The following is a 15,561-nucleotide window of genomic DNA, read 5'->3' on the forward strand; positions in this document are numbered from 1 at the left end:
TAAACTGGATGACAACCTCCAACAATCCACTAGTCCTCACTGGCTCTTACAATCTTCCTTTCCCCTCCCATTCCCACCTTGCCCTCCTGTCTTCTGTGATGTGCCCCTAGTCATCAGCAAGAGATTTCATAGCATGGTGGTGGCTCTTTGGTAGCTCTCAGGCTTCACTGGAGGTAGAAACCTACAGCAACAATACAGGCACACTTATGAAGGAAACACAGATAATGATAGTGATTCTCAAAACAAGTGACTTTTTTTTCTTTTTGTCCAAGAATCCCATAATCCAAAACACTATTTATGAAGTCCCCTAGGCTGTGGTTTGAGCATTCTTTGGCATTGCCTTTCTTTGGGATTGGAATGAAAAATGACCTTTTCCAGTCCTGTGGCCACTGCTCAGTTTTCCAAATTTGCTGGCATATTGAGTGCAACACTTTCATGGCATCATCTTTCAGGATTTGAAATAGCTCAACTGGAATTCCATCACCTCCACTAGCTTTGTTCATAGTGATGCTTTTAAGGCCCACTTGACTTCACATTCCAGGATGTCTGGCTCTAGATGAGTGATCACACCATCGTGATTATCTGGGTCATGAAGATCTTTTTTGTACAGTTCTTCTGTGTTTCTTGCCACCTCTTCTTAATATCTTCTGCTTCTGTTAGGTCCATACCATTTTTGTCCTTTATCGAGCCCATCTTTGCATGAAATGTTCCCTTGGTATCTCTAATTTTCTTGAAGAGATCTCCAGTCTTTCCCATTCTGTTCTTTTCCTCTATTTCTTTGCATTGATTGCTGAAGAAGCCTTTCTTATCTCTTCTTGCTGTTCTTTGGAACTCTGCATTCAGATGCTTATATTTTTCCTTTTTTCCTTTTTTTTTTTTTCACCTCTCTTCTTTTCCCAGCTATTTGTAATGCCTCCCCAGACAGCCATTTTGCTTTTTTGCATTTCTTTTCCATGGGGATGGTCTTGATCCCCTGTATCCTGTACAAAGTCAAAAAACTCATCCCATAGTTCATCAGGCACTCTATCTATCGGATCTAGGCCCTTATGTCTATTTCTCACTGCCACTGTATAATCACAAGGGATTTGATTTATGTCATACCTGAATGGTCTAGCAGTTTTCCCTACTTTCTTCAATTTAAGTCTGAATTTGGCAATAAGGAGTTCATGATCTGAGCCACAGTCAGCTCCTGGTCTTGTTTTTGTTGACTGTATAGAGCTTCTCCATTTTTAGCTGCAAAGAATATAATCAATCTGATTTTGATGTTGACCATCTGGTGATGTCCATGTGTAGAGTCTTCTCTTGTGTTGTTGGAAGAGGGTGTTTGCTAGAACCAGTGCATTTTCTTGGCAAAACTCTATTAGTCTTTGCCCTGCTTCATTCCGCATTCCAAAGCCAAATTTGCCTTTTATTCCAGGTGTTTCATGACTTCCTACTTTTGCATTCCAGTCCCCTATAATGAAAAGGACATCTTTTTTGGGTGTTAGTTCTAAAAGGTCTTGTAAGTCTTCATAGAACTGTTCAAATTCAGCTTCTTCATGGGAAATGCTTGGGGAAACAGTGGAAACAGTGTTAGACTTTATATTTTTTGAGCTCCAAAATCATTGCAGATGGTGACTGCAGCCTTGAAATTAAAAGACGCTTACTCCTTGGAAGAAAAGTTATGACCAACGTAGATAGCATATTCAAAAGCAGAGACATTACTTTGCCAACTAAGGTCTGTCTAGTGAAGGCTATGGTTTTTCCTGTGGTCATGTATGGATGTGAGAGTTGGACTGTGAAGAAGGCTGAGTGCCGAAGAATTGATGCTTTGAAGTGTGGTGTTGGAGAAGACTCTTGAGAGTCCCTTGGACTGCAAGGAGATCCAACCAATCCATTCTAAAGGACATCAGCCCTGGGATTTCTTTTGGAAGGAATGATGCTAAAGCTGAAACTCCAGTACTTTGGCCACCTCATGCGAAGAGTTGACTCATTGGAAAAGACTCTGATGCTGGGAGGAATTGGGGGCAAGAGGAGAAGGGGATGACAGAGGATGAGATGGCTGGATGGCATCACTGACTCAGTGGACATGAGTCTGAGTGAACTCCAGGAGTTGGTGATGGACAGGGAGGCCTGGTGTGCTGCGATTCATGGGGTCACGACGAGTCGGACACGACTGAGTGACTGAACTGAACTGAATAATATCCTCCACGTCAATGGATAGAACAAAGATGGCAACCAAATGATTGCACCAGTGGGAAATGAATGTGCCAATCTGGCCTTAAGGAGAGGGTAAGTTAACTTGTTTGTGGGCATTATTCATTTTGGAAGGGGGTGGCAGTACTGTCAAGCAGGAGGAGTGGACTAGAGGTGACATAAGCCAGACTAGGACATCCATATTCTCCATTTTTTCAATTGTATGTGTATAATATGTTTCAGCAGGTCCAACTTGTAGCAGAACAAAGGGATTTCAGTTCCTCTTCACCCAGAGGTATAAAATAACTCAACATTCCCAGTAGGATATCTCATTGCAAATTTCAGTAAATAGCACCTTTCACAAACCCAGTGGGACTTGGTATTCTCAGCAACATAGCACTTTGATTGAACATGAGAGCTGGGGCAGTAACTTTCCCATAACTTGCATATCTTCACAATATTGGATGGTATGTGTCTCCAATCTAGCACATGACTTACAATTCAAATGTATTAAAGCCTGGTTTGTATGTGTATGTGAGTTGCTCAGTCATGTCCAACTCTTTGCAACCCAATGGACTGTAGCCCACTAGGCTCCTCTGTCCATGAAATTATCCAGGCAAGAGTATTGGAGTGGGTAGCCATTCCCTTCTCCAGAGGATCTTCCCAAACCAGGCATCAAACCTTGGTCTTCTGCATTTCAGAGAGATTCTTTACCATCTGAGCCACCAGGGAAGCCCATATTAAAGCTGAGAGTGGTATTTTATTCCTCTTGGCCAGATGATTTTACCCAGCAGTTTATTCTGCTGCTTTAACATTCCATTTTTTTTATTTTTCCATCAGCCTTGTTGCTTACCAGTTATAGGGGAGCTAGAACTTTCAATGTCATGTTTTTTTGCCTAGTCTTACATATTATGACCTTTGATATATGACCCCCGATCACTGTCTGTTCAATGAGGGTATCCTTGCATGGTACTCAGTTTCACTAATTTTCTAATGGCGGCAGCCAGGTTTGCACAGTAACAGAAAATTTGGGTTAGGCCTGATACGGTGTCCACACAAATCAAGGCATATTTGGAACCCTTCACTCAGAGGGATGGGGCCAATATAATTATCAGTCCCTCATCAGTTGGGAACTCTGATGGGAAACCTCTTGCTCCTTTGGCCTTGGGTATTGTTTAGAACACACAAGACATGCTGTTACTGCTTTAACCAAGTCACTTTATTTCAAAGACAATTCAATAATCTTGTCTATAAGTCATTCTTCATGGGTGTTCTGGCAGCTGGTCTTTCTGTGTACCCAATCTGCTGTATCGATTAAATGGTTTGTTGCTAGGGGTTGTAGTTGGGCTAGAGCATCAGTTTTCTGATTGTCAGTGGGTGTTAGCACCTCATGGGCCAGGATATGGAAAACAGAGAGGACTGCCCCAGGCTCTTACAAGTGAACCCAAATGTCTTTCCACATATCTTGATCCCACAAGGTCTCACTGGTAATTATCTACCCCTCAAATTCACATTGTCTAAAACTCAAGGTTAATTCATTTAGAACAGCCCAACTGTCATGCAAAGAGTTAATGGCCAGAGTTTATGAGTGATCACCAGCCACCCTGAATTTAGCCCATTGGCTGCTATGGTTCATTCCTGTCTCCATTCAAATAGTGTCAGTGTTGGGCTGAATGGTAACTGCAGTCCATCTGGGCACCTTGCCCCTGACTAAGCCTACCTGTATACCAGGCATCAGCTACAGTTTCCCTACTCCCTATTTAGGGATCACAGGAAAAGCTACAGGAATAGGGCCTGAGATGTTTGGAAAATATACATACTCTACAAGACTTAGGTGAACTCACAATTCTGGAGGAAAAGATATTACTCTGCTGCAAATAGGCAAGTCACTTAATCACAGTGAGAACTGGAGCCATGGAAAGAAGTACTGACAGAACCTATTCATAACCTGCTCCTAGATAGGAAGAGAAGTTTTTACCTTAGTAAGCCGTCTCTTTATCAGATGCTCTACCTGAAGAAGCACTGTGTTAACTGCAAAGAGTCGTGGCTCTATGGGGCTATATAGGGTTTCTATCACCTTCCAAAGTCTCTTCCTTCTGTTGTCTCTGCCACAATGCCAAATCCATTCTTTCAGAGGGTCACAGTTACATCTATCTTAAGTGATCAGTTTTCCTGGGAGATGCCCAGAACTTTAATCTGCTTCAGTTCAGTTCAGTTCAGTCGCTCAGTCATGTCCATCTCTTTGCGACCCCATGAATTGCAGCATGCCAGGCCTCCCTGTCCATCACCAACTCCCGGAGTTCACTCAAACTCTTGTCCATCGAGTCAGTGATGCCGTCCAGCCATCTCATCCTCTGTCGTCCCCTTCTCCTCCTGCCCCCAATTCCTCCCAGCATCAGAGTCTTTTCCAATGAGTCAACTCTTCACATGAGGTGGCCAAAATACTGGAGTTTCAGCTGTAGCATCATTCTTTTCAATGAACATCCAGGACTGATCTCCTTTAGAAGGGATTGGCTGGATCTCCTTGCAGTCCAAGGGGACTCTCAAGAGTCTTCTCCAACACCATAGTTCCAAACCATCAATTCTTCGGTGCTCAGCTTTCTTCACAGTCCAACTCTCACATCCATACATGACTGCGGGAAAAACCATAGCCTTGACTAGACAGACCTTTGTTGGCAAAGTAATGTCTCTGCTTTCGAATATGCTATATATGTTGGTCATAACTTTTCTTCCAAGGAGTAAGCATCTGTTAATTTCATGGCTGCAATTACCATTTGCAGTGATTTTGGAGCCCCCCAAAATAAAGTCTGACACTGTTTCCAAAGTTTCCCCTTCTATTTTCCATGAAGTGATGGGCCCAGATGCCATGATCTTCATTTTCTGAATGTTGAGGTTTAAGCCAACATTTTCACCCTCCTCTTTCACTTTCATCAAGAGGCTTTTTAGTTCCTCTTCACTTTCTGCCATATTATACTGGAGAAGGTGATGGCATCCCACTCCAGTACTCTTGCCTGGAAAATTCCATGGGCAGAGGAGCCTGGTTGGCTACAACCCATGGGGTTGCGACAAGTCGAACACGACTGAGCAACTTCCCTTTCACTTTTCACTTTCATGATTTGGAGAAGGAAATGGCAACCCACTCCATTATTCTTGCCTGTAGAATCCCAAGGATGGCAGAGTCTGGTGGGCTGCTGTCTATGGGGTCGCACAGAGTCGGACATGACTGAAGTGACTTAGCAGCAGCAGCAGCAGCAGTATTTATACATTCTCAAAGATGGCTTACGGCCCTAGCCCCACACATACCCTTTATTTACCAAGTGATATAAGGGAAAGAGGCACTGTGCCAGGTGGGGAATAAAAGTTCTTTAAAACCCCAATCCCTACAAATGGCTTGTATCTCTTTCACATTGTTAAAGGTTGGACAGGCTTACATGTTCTCAATTACAACTCTGGAACAACAGCAGTCTTACCCAACCAAACAACTCTCCAAAACTTTATAGTGGTGCCTGAGCCTTGACTTTTCTGTGGGTTCACTGCTCGTCTTTTTCTTTGAAGTTGTTTCAGCAAGGTTTGCAGAATGTCCTGCAGAAAGGCAGTCTTCACATATGAGCATAATACCATCAGTGTAGTGAGCCCATTTTACTGATGTGAGGAAGGAGAACAGGGACATCAGGCTACCATCCCATAACATATTGTGGCACTCTATGGGTAGCCTTGGAGAAACATTTGAAAAGTCCATTGTTGCCCCTTCCACATGAAAGCAAATTTATCATATGACTCAGAGCCTAGGGGTATACTGAAAAATGCATCTGCTAAGTCCAGTACAGCATGGTGAGTTCCTAGGACCAAGGCCAAGGTTACCTAAGATGGTGATAATCCCGGATACAGCTGTGTGGTTGGGGCAGTACTTTTTTTTTTTTTTTTAATTCACAGTTATCCACCATTAGTGATCTGACTTTATTTTACTGGCCATACTGGGCTGTGGAAAGCATCATGGGCAGAGTGTACAATACCCAGAACGTGCATTTCTTGGATAGTTTCTCTTTTTTATTTATACTCCCACTGTCAGGCAATTTATATCAGTAATCACTCTTTAGTGTTTCTCCTCAGCATAATTTGATTACTCTAACTCAGAGGCAGAATTAACTGACAATTTTTCCAGTGTTTGACCTTGTAGGATATCAATGTCTAATATATTCTGTAGCCCTGAAAAGATAAATTCCTCCTATTCTCATTGGAGAAAACACCAATATTCAGTGCCAAAAGAACCATAATGATTTGCCTTCCATAACCATCAATGGTATTGAGAGGGACAGAGCAGCTGCCTATTGTTTATTTCTGTAGGAACAGTGAATAGACAGCTCAGTGTGAAGCCTCTAAATGCCTCTAGTAGCCCTCACCTAGAAGAAATCTTGACCTACATCTTACACCATAGGCATAGGAGGCATGCATCTTAGAACTGTATCACTGAGTTCTCTCTAGAGCAGGCATCATAGGGGCAAGTGAGGCAGGTCTGAAATGTTGTTCAGATTTTAAGATCTTTATAGGCAGATCAACATAGTACAAGGTTGCCAGTCTGATTTTTAGGTGGATTCCTGGCAGCAGTGAGATCAAATCACATTAGCTTCAGGCTTATTTTACTGGATTCTTATAGAGGACAGCCCACTGTGATAACCATTCATTTCCCTTCTTGTCACAGTGCAGTATGTACAGTTTCTCAAATAAACACATTAGGCTAGCTAACATTTCGGGGATGTACCCATACACAAACATCTAACATACAGATCATCCCTTTCCACCTAGATGTAGGTAGCTAACTTGGAATTCCCCATGTGGATACCTCTTTCCCAAGGCTCATTTCTTTAGTCTCCTAGCTGGCTAGCCAGTTTTTGGTCCACCAACTGGACCTATACATGGAAGGAAAGAAGAGACTGAAAAACACCCTGACAAACTACCCCAGATTGGCAGGTAGCAGATTTAATAAACAAGGGAACTTATAAAGTATGCTTGTCTTAGATGAGCATAAGTGAGCAGATGTTTGCAGCCATGGGTCAGAAAAAGTTTATAGGACTTCAAGGGGTTCAGTAACATACAATCCAGTTTGTCTTGACAATAAATTACTCTCTCAAGGCTTCATCTTCAAACATACCTCCCCCTGTGGGAAGAGTGGGCAGAATATACATTCCAAAGATGAGCGGGCAGTGGTGAAGAACATCTAATAGAGCTCTAATTGAATTCCCAGTTAGGGACATCTAATGGGGTCCAGCTCATGGGTCAGCTGGCATTCATGTCCTCCTGATAACCTCCTCTGACATTATGGTATGTCATTACTGTTACTTACAACCTGGCCTTTAGGAGCATGACACCTGTGCAGAGTAAGACCAGGTCAAGAAAGAAGCTCAGTAGTAGTTTCTAAGGTTTTGTATTTGAGGAAAGTGAAGCTCATGCGATTCCATTTATTCACTTTTTTTTTTTTTTTTTTACTTTTTTTCTGAGCAAATTAATTAAAGGATTTGAATATCGAACTTCAAATTATAAGTCTAATGCTCTTTGTTCCTGCTTCAAATGTTTCTGGTGATTCTTTTTCTGTATTTAAAAATCCAAGAAACAGATCAAAGAGTGATGTGCTGTAATTGAAAAAAAAATAGCCCTTGATTATGGAATCCAATAGGCTTTAAAATATATATAATTTTACCTCTTTGGATCAATTTTATCTCTCCACTTCTAACATTCTACCATTTTCTGAAAAAAAAAATTTTCTATAAGATTTTAGTTTTCTCCATGACCATTATATATATAATTTTAAAGGGGCAGGTTTCATATTCATTATGGTTTGTTTCAAAATATGCATTTTAAAAATCATATAAAAATGATGACATTATATAAATACAACTGCTGTAAAGAAAACTAAAATGTTTCAATGATAGAATTTCCTCTGAGGAGCATATGTTTTGTAAGTGAGATGTCATATAATATTGTACTGACTATGACCAAAACCTTATCAAGAAGTCAATTTATACTCAACAACAACTTGCAGAATATTTAGGTAAAGAAATTTATAGCAAAACTTCATACTGTTTTCTAGTATGGAGATTGGAGGGACATGGAGACAATGTGGAGTCTTGTTAGAGGATGAAGACCAAAGTGAAAATAGAAATGTTGGATTTAGAGAGGGTTTGATAGTTTTCTCTAAATATTTGAGACTATCATAAATATGGCTTTGTCATGTTTGGCATATTTCCAACACATAGATATGGAAATAATGGGTAAAAGTTACAGAGATAGGCTTTGGTTCAAAAAAGGATAAACAATTTATTTTGAGAGTTACAAATTCACAAAGAGGAATGATCTGACCCATTAACACTGGACACACCAAAATATTAAGGCTCAAAGACTTTCTTGATAAGGTAGCATTGTTTTCTTAGGCTTATCATAAGAAGACAATGACTTGAAACAGTATTGCAAATTTCTTAATGTTGTCTATTTAACAGAGGAAAAACTAAACCAACTTTAAAAGTTGAGGGTTTGTTGAAATTTCAATCTATTATTGGTAATACATTTTGAAGTTCTTGTGTATTTTCAGTGAATTATTACAAAAAAGAAAAATCAGTTTAGTCACTCAGTTGTGTCTGATTCTTTGCAACCCCATGGACTGTAGCACGCCAGACTTTTCTATGCATCATTAATTCCTGGGGCTTGCTCAAACTCAAGTCCATCAAGTTGGTGATGCCATCCAACCATCTCATCCTCTGTAATCCCCTTCTCCTCCTGCCTTCAATCTTTCCCGTATCAGGGTGTTTTCCAAGGAGTCAGTTCACATCAGGTGGCCAAAGTATTAGAGTTTCAGCTTCAGGATCAGTAGTTCCAAAGAATTTTCAGGACTGATTTCCTTTAAAATTGACTGGTTTGTTGTGCTTTCAGTCCAAGGGACTCTCATGAATCTTTTCCAACACTACAGTTCAAAAGCATCAATTCTTTGGTGTTCAGCATTCTTTATAGTCCAGCTCTCACATCCAAATATGACTACAGGAAAAACCATAGGTTTCATTAGAAGAACCTTTGTTGGCAAAGTAACAATTCTGCTTTTTAATATGCTGTCTAGATTGCTCACAGCTTTTCTTCCAAGGAGCAAACCCCTTTTAATTTCATGCCTGTGGTTACCATTTGTGGTCAGTGATTTTGGAGTCCAAGAAAATAAAGTCTGTCACTGTTTCAACTGTTTGCCCATCTATTTGCCATGAAGCGATGGAACGGGATGCCATTATCTTTGTTTTTGGAATGTTGAGTTTTTAAGGCAGCTTTTTCATTATCCTCTTTTACTTTCATTAAGAGGCTCTTTAGTTCTTCACTTTCTGCCATAAGGGTGGCATCACCTACATATATGAGGTTACTGATATTTCTCCCAGCAATCTTGATTCCAACTTGTGTTTCATCCAGCCCAGCATTTCTCATGATGTACTCTGCATATAGGGAGAAGGCAATGACACCCCACTCCAGTACTCTTGCCTGGAAAATCCCATGGATGGAGGAGCCTGGTAGGCTGCAGTCCATGGGATTGTGAAGAGTTGGACACAACTGAGCAATTTCACTTTCACTTTCCACTTTCATGCACTGAAGAAGGAAATGGCAACCAACTCCGGTGTTCTTGCCTGGAGAATCCCATGGGTGGGGGAGCCTGGTGGGTTGTCATCTACGGGGTCACACAGAGTTGGACATGACTGAAGCGACTTAGCAGCACACTGCATATAAGTTAAATAAGCTGGGTGACAATATACAACCTTGATATACTCCTTTCCTGATTTGTAAGTAGTCTGTTGGTCCATGTTCAGTTCTAACTGTTGCTTCTTGACTTTCACACCGATTTCTCAGGAGGCAAGTAAGGTGGTCTGGTATTCCCATCTCTTCAAGTTTCCAAAGTTTGTTGTTATCTACACAGTCAAAGGCTTTGGCATAATCAATAAAGCAGAATTTTTTTTTTTTATTCTTTGGCTTTTGATGATCCATCAAATATTGGCAATTTGATCTCTGGTTTCTATGCCTTTTCTAAATCCAGTTTGAACATCTGGAAGTTCATCGTTCATGTACTATTGAAGACTGGCTTAGAGAATTTTGAGCATTACTTTGCTAGCATGTGAGATGAGTGCAAGTGTGTGGTGGTTTGAAGTTTCTTTAGCATTGCCTTTCTTTGGGATTGGAATGAAAACTGACTTTTCCAGGCCTGTGGCCACTGCTGAGTTTTCCAAATTTGCTGGGATATTGAGTGCAGCACTTTAATAGCATTATCTTTTAGGATTTGAAATAGCTCAACTGGAATCCCATTACTTCCACTAGCTTTGTTTGTAGTGATACTTCCTAAGGCCCACTGACTTTGCATTCCTGGATGTCTGGCTCTATGTGAGTGTGATCACACCATCATGATTATCTTGGTCTTTAAGATCTTTTTCTATAGTTCTTCAGTTTTTCCTTGCCACCTCTTCTTAAGATCTTCTGCTTTTATTGTCCATACCATTTCTGTCCATTAATCTCTCCATACCTTTATTCTGTCATCTATTTATTATTTATTAAAAACATCTAAAACTGTCATTGACATGTTAACTTTAGTAAAATGAAGATACCCTGGAGAAGGAAATGGCAACCCACTCTATTATCCTTGCCTGGAAAATCTCATGGACAGAGGAGCTTGGTGGGCTGCAGTCCTTAGGGTCGCAAAGAGTTGGACACGAGTGAACAACTAACACTTACTTAACACTTATGTTTCTATCAGCACTCCAACACCCTTCTCCTTTCCTTCCTGTAGGTGTCAAAAATAATTACAAGGCAATATGGTGACAAGCATTAAGGCAGAATGGTAAAAATGAGATAAAATGTGAATGAAGAAAGATGACTCTTAAACAACAGGACGTAATCCAAATGACCTATTGACAGGCTTGTAAAGATATATCTCAAGAGATCCATAACTTTGCTGCTTTTAAGTTTTTACCATAGGATCTATTTTGTTTTGTTAAATGGTGCCAGCCCCCCAGATTTCTAGAAATAATAGGCTATAGCTACAGATTTTTGCCTCTATAGAATATGATCAAATTTAGTGACAATGTCCATGAAAAACATAAACTGTAGTCTTTTTTCAGCTGTACAGAAAAAAAAATTGTAATTATTTTTCTCTATTTTGATGTGTATTTCATTGTCCAGCAAAAAGTCAGTCTGTGGATTTTGCTATCACAACTCTAAGCAGCAAGATGACAAGTGATAACAAGTTTTGCTTGTTATCTTGCTCTAAACAGCAAGATGATAAATTTTAAATCATATGGAAATTATAATTAATATAGTAAGAATTATAATAAATGTTACTATATACCTACTACAAAAGCCATCTTTGTTTATCTTAATTATCTGGCATATCTGAAATCTGTGTAACTTAGAATAGATAACTAAGCTTTATCAATAAATTAGTAAAATAATATAATTTGAGGTTGAAGCAAAGAATGAATTGAAAGTCATAATGGTGTTGCTCATTCACAAGTATTTATCTTTTGTTATTTATCTTTTCAATGATTACCATATAAAAGTTAAATGATATGAATATTTAATAAAGAACTTTGTGAAACGTATGTTAAAATTAACTATTGGTGTTTCATTTCAGGTCAGATACAATTTACCCCCTCTGCAATCATGATATAGCAGATCAATGGAGTGAATTGTAGATTTCTCTTTCAGGATTATGAGGAATAGCATAATTTTTGAAAGATAAAATTCTGAAATATTTATACATGTCACATCACAGTGATCTGGAATATAAATGGAAGAGATAAGGAGTAATTATAATTTTTATATATGTGCCGAAGAAATAATATACATGAAAACAGTTATAATGTCATTTTATTAGAACTAGAAATAATATTCACCAATTGTAATATTAATCTATGCACAATGAAACTTATTCTCTGATTCTGATTTCAGAATATCTTATCCAGTATTACTTGACTACCTGGAAGTGTACCAGAAAGGCTCCAAAACATAAGTGAAATAGATTTATTAGGCATTATTAAATATACAAATTAAATATATACTATATTCCTCTTTCCCAAAAATATTTCAATTAACTATTTTTTTTCACATTTTCATATTAAAGAGTATTTTAGTACAAAAGGCTTCCCTGGTGGCTCAGACAGTAAAGAGACCTCTTACAATGCAGGAGACACAGGTTCGATCCCTAGGGCAGGAAGATTCCCTGGAGAAGGGAATGGCTACACACTCCAGTATTCTTGCCTGGAGAATTCCATGGACAGAGGGGCCTGGTGGGTTGTAGTCCATGGGGTCACATAGAGTCAGACATGATGGAGCGACTTTCACTTGGTCCAAAGGAGTATAGATGGAATATTTGTATATGCATGCAAGAAATTCACTAAGATAAAACATTTCTTGGACAATTGGATTCAAATAAAGAGGTGATTCTGCTTAGCTTAATTTAAGTTTTGGTGTATTGGTCTCTAAAATGTACAGATAGATAGATAATAGATGGATGGATATAAAATATATCTTACCCACTCCAGTACTCTTGCCTGGAAGATCTCATGGATGGAGGAACCTGGTAGGCTACCGTCCATGGGGCTGCGAAGAGTCGGACATGACTGAGAGACTTCAATTTCACTTTTCGCTTTCATGCCTTGGAGAAGGAAATAGCAACCCACTCCAGTGTTCTTGCCTGGAGAATCCCAGGGAAGGGGGAGCCTGGTGGGCTGCCATATATGGGGTCGCACAGGGTTGGACACGACTGAAGCGACTTAGCAGCAGCAGCAGCAGCAGGCATATTAAGGGGGAAAAGCAATCAAAGAACAGAAAAGTACTTTAGGTTTCCTCATTGTTCAGATTATGTAGATACGTACTTATATTCACATTAAAATTTTGAAATAATACAAACAGACTGTTACATGTTACAGTGAAGATCTGGAAAGGAGGATTGGGAAACAAGAGATTTAATTTTTATTTCTCATATGTTTGAATTATGTTGTGGCTATGCATAATTTTTATTATGGCAAATGAAGAGTCATAATGGTTGTTAAATTATTATTTCTAGGATAATTTCTTATTAATGTAAACTAAATGAAATTTATTCTGTTATAATTGTATATAAATGCTTTTTTATCATTTTGGTCTATAGTAAAATAAAACAAAATGAAGATAAGAAACTGATTATTAACTAATTTTTTATTGGTTGATCATTGTGGATCATAACAGTATGTAATATGTATTTTTTAATAAAGTATTTCATTATATATATTTGTAAGAATCAGTTCTGTATCTTTTGGAATTTGACATAAATTTGGTTTTGTTCCACTGCAAGAAGTTTTGTCTTAAAGTATATTACAAAAGTTGCCTCTGTTGCTGTTCTTATATTCAAGTAAAAGAAAACATATATCTGAAGATGGGCTTCCCAGGTGGCTCTCGTGGCCACTTACAAATGTAGGACACTTAAGTAACACAGGTTCGATTCCTGTGTCAGTAAGATCCCTTGGGGACGGGCATGATAAGCCACTCCAGTATTCTTGTTTGGAGAATCTCATGGACAGAGGGACCTAGCAGGCTGCAGTCCATAGGTGGCAAAGAGTTGGACACAACTGAAGTGACTTAGCATGCATGCACTCGTACTTGAAGATACTTAAGTGAGAACATGTGATTATATACTTTAGAAATGGTCTTGTTTGTTATTTGCTTGAAATAGATGATAAACAATGACTTTATGATTTGGACAAATGATGTAAATTACTTCAAAATAACCGACACATCTAAAATTTAAAGTTGTTTATAAATTAATCAGTAGAAGTGGCACATCATTGTTTACTTGCTGGCAAATATGTAGAAGAATTCCAAAATACTGACTATATTTATAAAACTGAAAATATTGTTAAATTATGCTGTAACCATAAATGGATGTTGAATTTTGTCAAAGTCTTTCTCTGTATCTATTGAGATAATCATATGGCTTTTATTTTTTAATTTGTTGATGTGGTGTATAACATTGATTGATTTGCAGGGATTGAAAAATCCTTGCATCCCTGGGATAAAGCCCACTTGGTCATGGTGTAAGATCTTTTTAATATGTTGTTGGATTCTGATTGCTAGAATTTTGTTAAGGATTTTTGCATCTATGTTCATCAATAATATTGGCCTGTAGTTTTCCTTTATTTTGTGGCATCTTTGTCAGGTTTTGGTATTAGGGCGATGATGGCCTCATAGAATGAGTTTGGAAGTTTAGCTTCCTCTGCAATTTTCTGGAAAAGTCTGAATAGGATAGGTGTTAGCTCTTTAAATTTTTGGTAGAATTCAGCTGTGAAGCCTTCTGGACCTGGGCTTTTGTTTCCTGGAAGATTTCTGATTACAGTTTCAATTTCCATACTTGTGATGAGTCTGTTAAGATTTTCTATTTCTTCCTGGTTCAGTTTTGGAAAGTTGTACTTTTCTAAGAATTTGTCCATTTCTTCCACGTTGTCCATTTTATTGGCATATAATTGCTGATAGTAGTCTCTTATGATCCTTGTTTTTCTGTGTTGCCTATTGTGATCTCTCCATTTTCATTTCTAATTTTATTGATTTGATTTTTCTCCCTTTGTCTCTTGATGAATCTGGTTAACAGTTTGTCAATTTTATTTATCCTCTCAAAGAACCAGCTTTTGGCTTTGTTGATTTTTGCTATGGTCTCTTTTGTTTCTTTTGCATATGTTTCTGTCCTAATTTTTAAGATTTATTTCCTTCTACTAATCCAGGTGTTTTTAATTTCTTCTTTTTCTAGTTGCTTTAGGTGTAGAGTTAGGTTTTTTATTTGACTTTCTTCTTGTTTCTTGAGGTATGCCTGTATTGCTATGAACTTTCCCCTTAGCACTGCTTTTACATTGTCCCACAGGTTTTGGGTTGTTGTGTCTTCATTTTCATTCATTTCTGTGCATATTTTGATTTGTCTTTTGATTTCTTCTGTGATTTGTTGGTTGTTCAGCAGTGTGCTGTTCAGCCTCCATATGTTTGAATTGTTAATAGTTTTTCTCCTATAATTGAGATCTAATCTTACTGCATTGTGGTCAGAAAAGATGCTAGGAATGATTTCTTTTTTTTTTTTCTTTCTTTTGAATTTACCAATGCGAGATTTATGGCCCAGGATGTGATCTATCCTGGAGAAGGATCCGTGTGCACTTGAGAAAAAGGTGAAATTCATTGTTTTGGGGTGAAATTTCCTATAGATATCAACTAGGTCTAAATGTTCAATTGTATCATTTAAAGTTTGCATCTCTTTGTTAATTTTCTGTTTAATTGATCTATCCATAGCTGTGAGTGGGGTATTAAAGTCTTCCATTATTGTTGTGTTATTGTTAATTTCCCTTTTTATACTTGTTAGCA

The sequence above is a fragment of the Ovis aries genome, chromosome 2 (assembly GCF_016772045.2).
Source record: "Ovis aries strain OAR_USU_Benz2616 breed Rambouillet chromosome 2, ARS-UI_Ramb_v3.0, whole genome shotgun sequence".
Classification (NCBI taxonomy): Eukaryota; Metazoa; Chordata; class Mammalia; order Artiodactyla; family Bovidae; genus Ovis; species Ovis aries.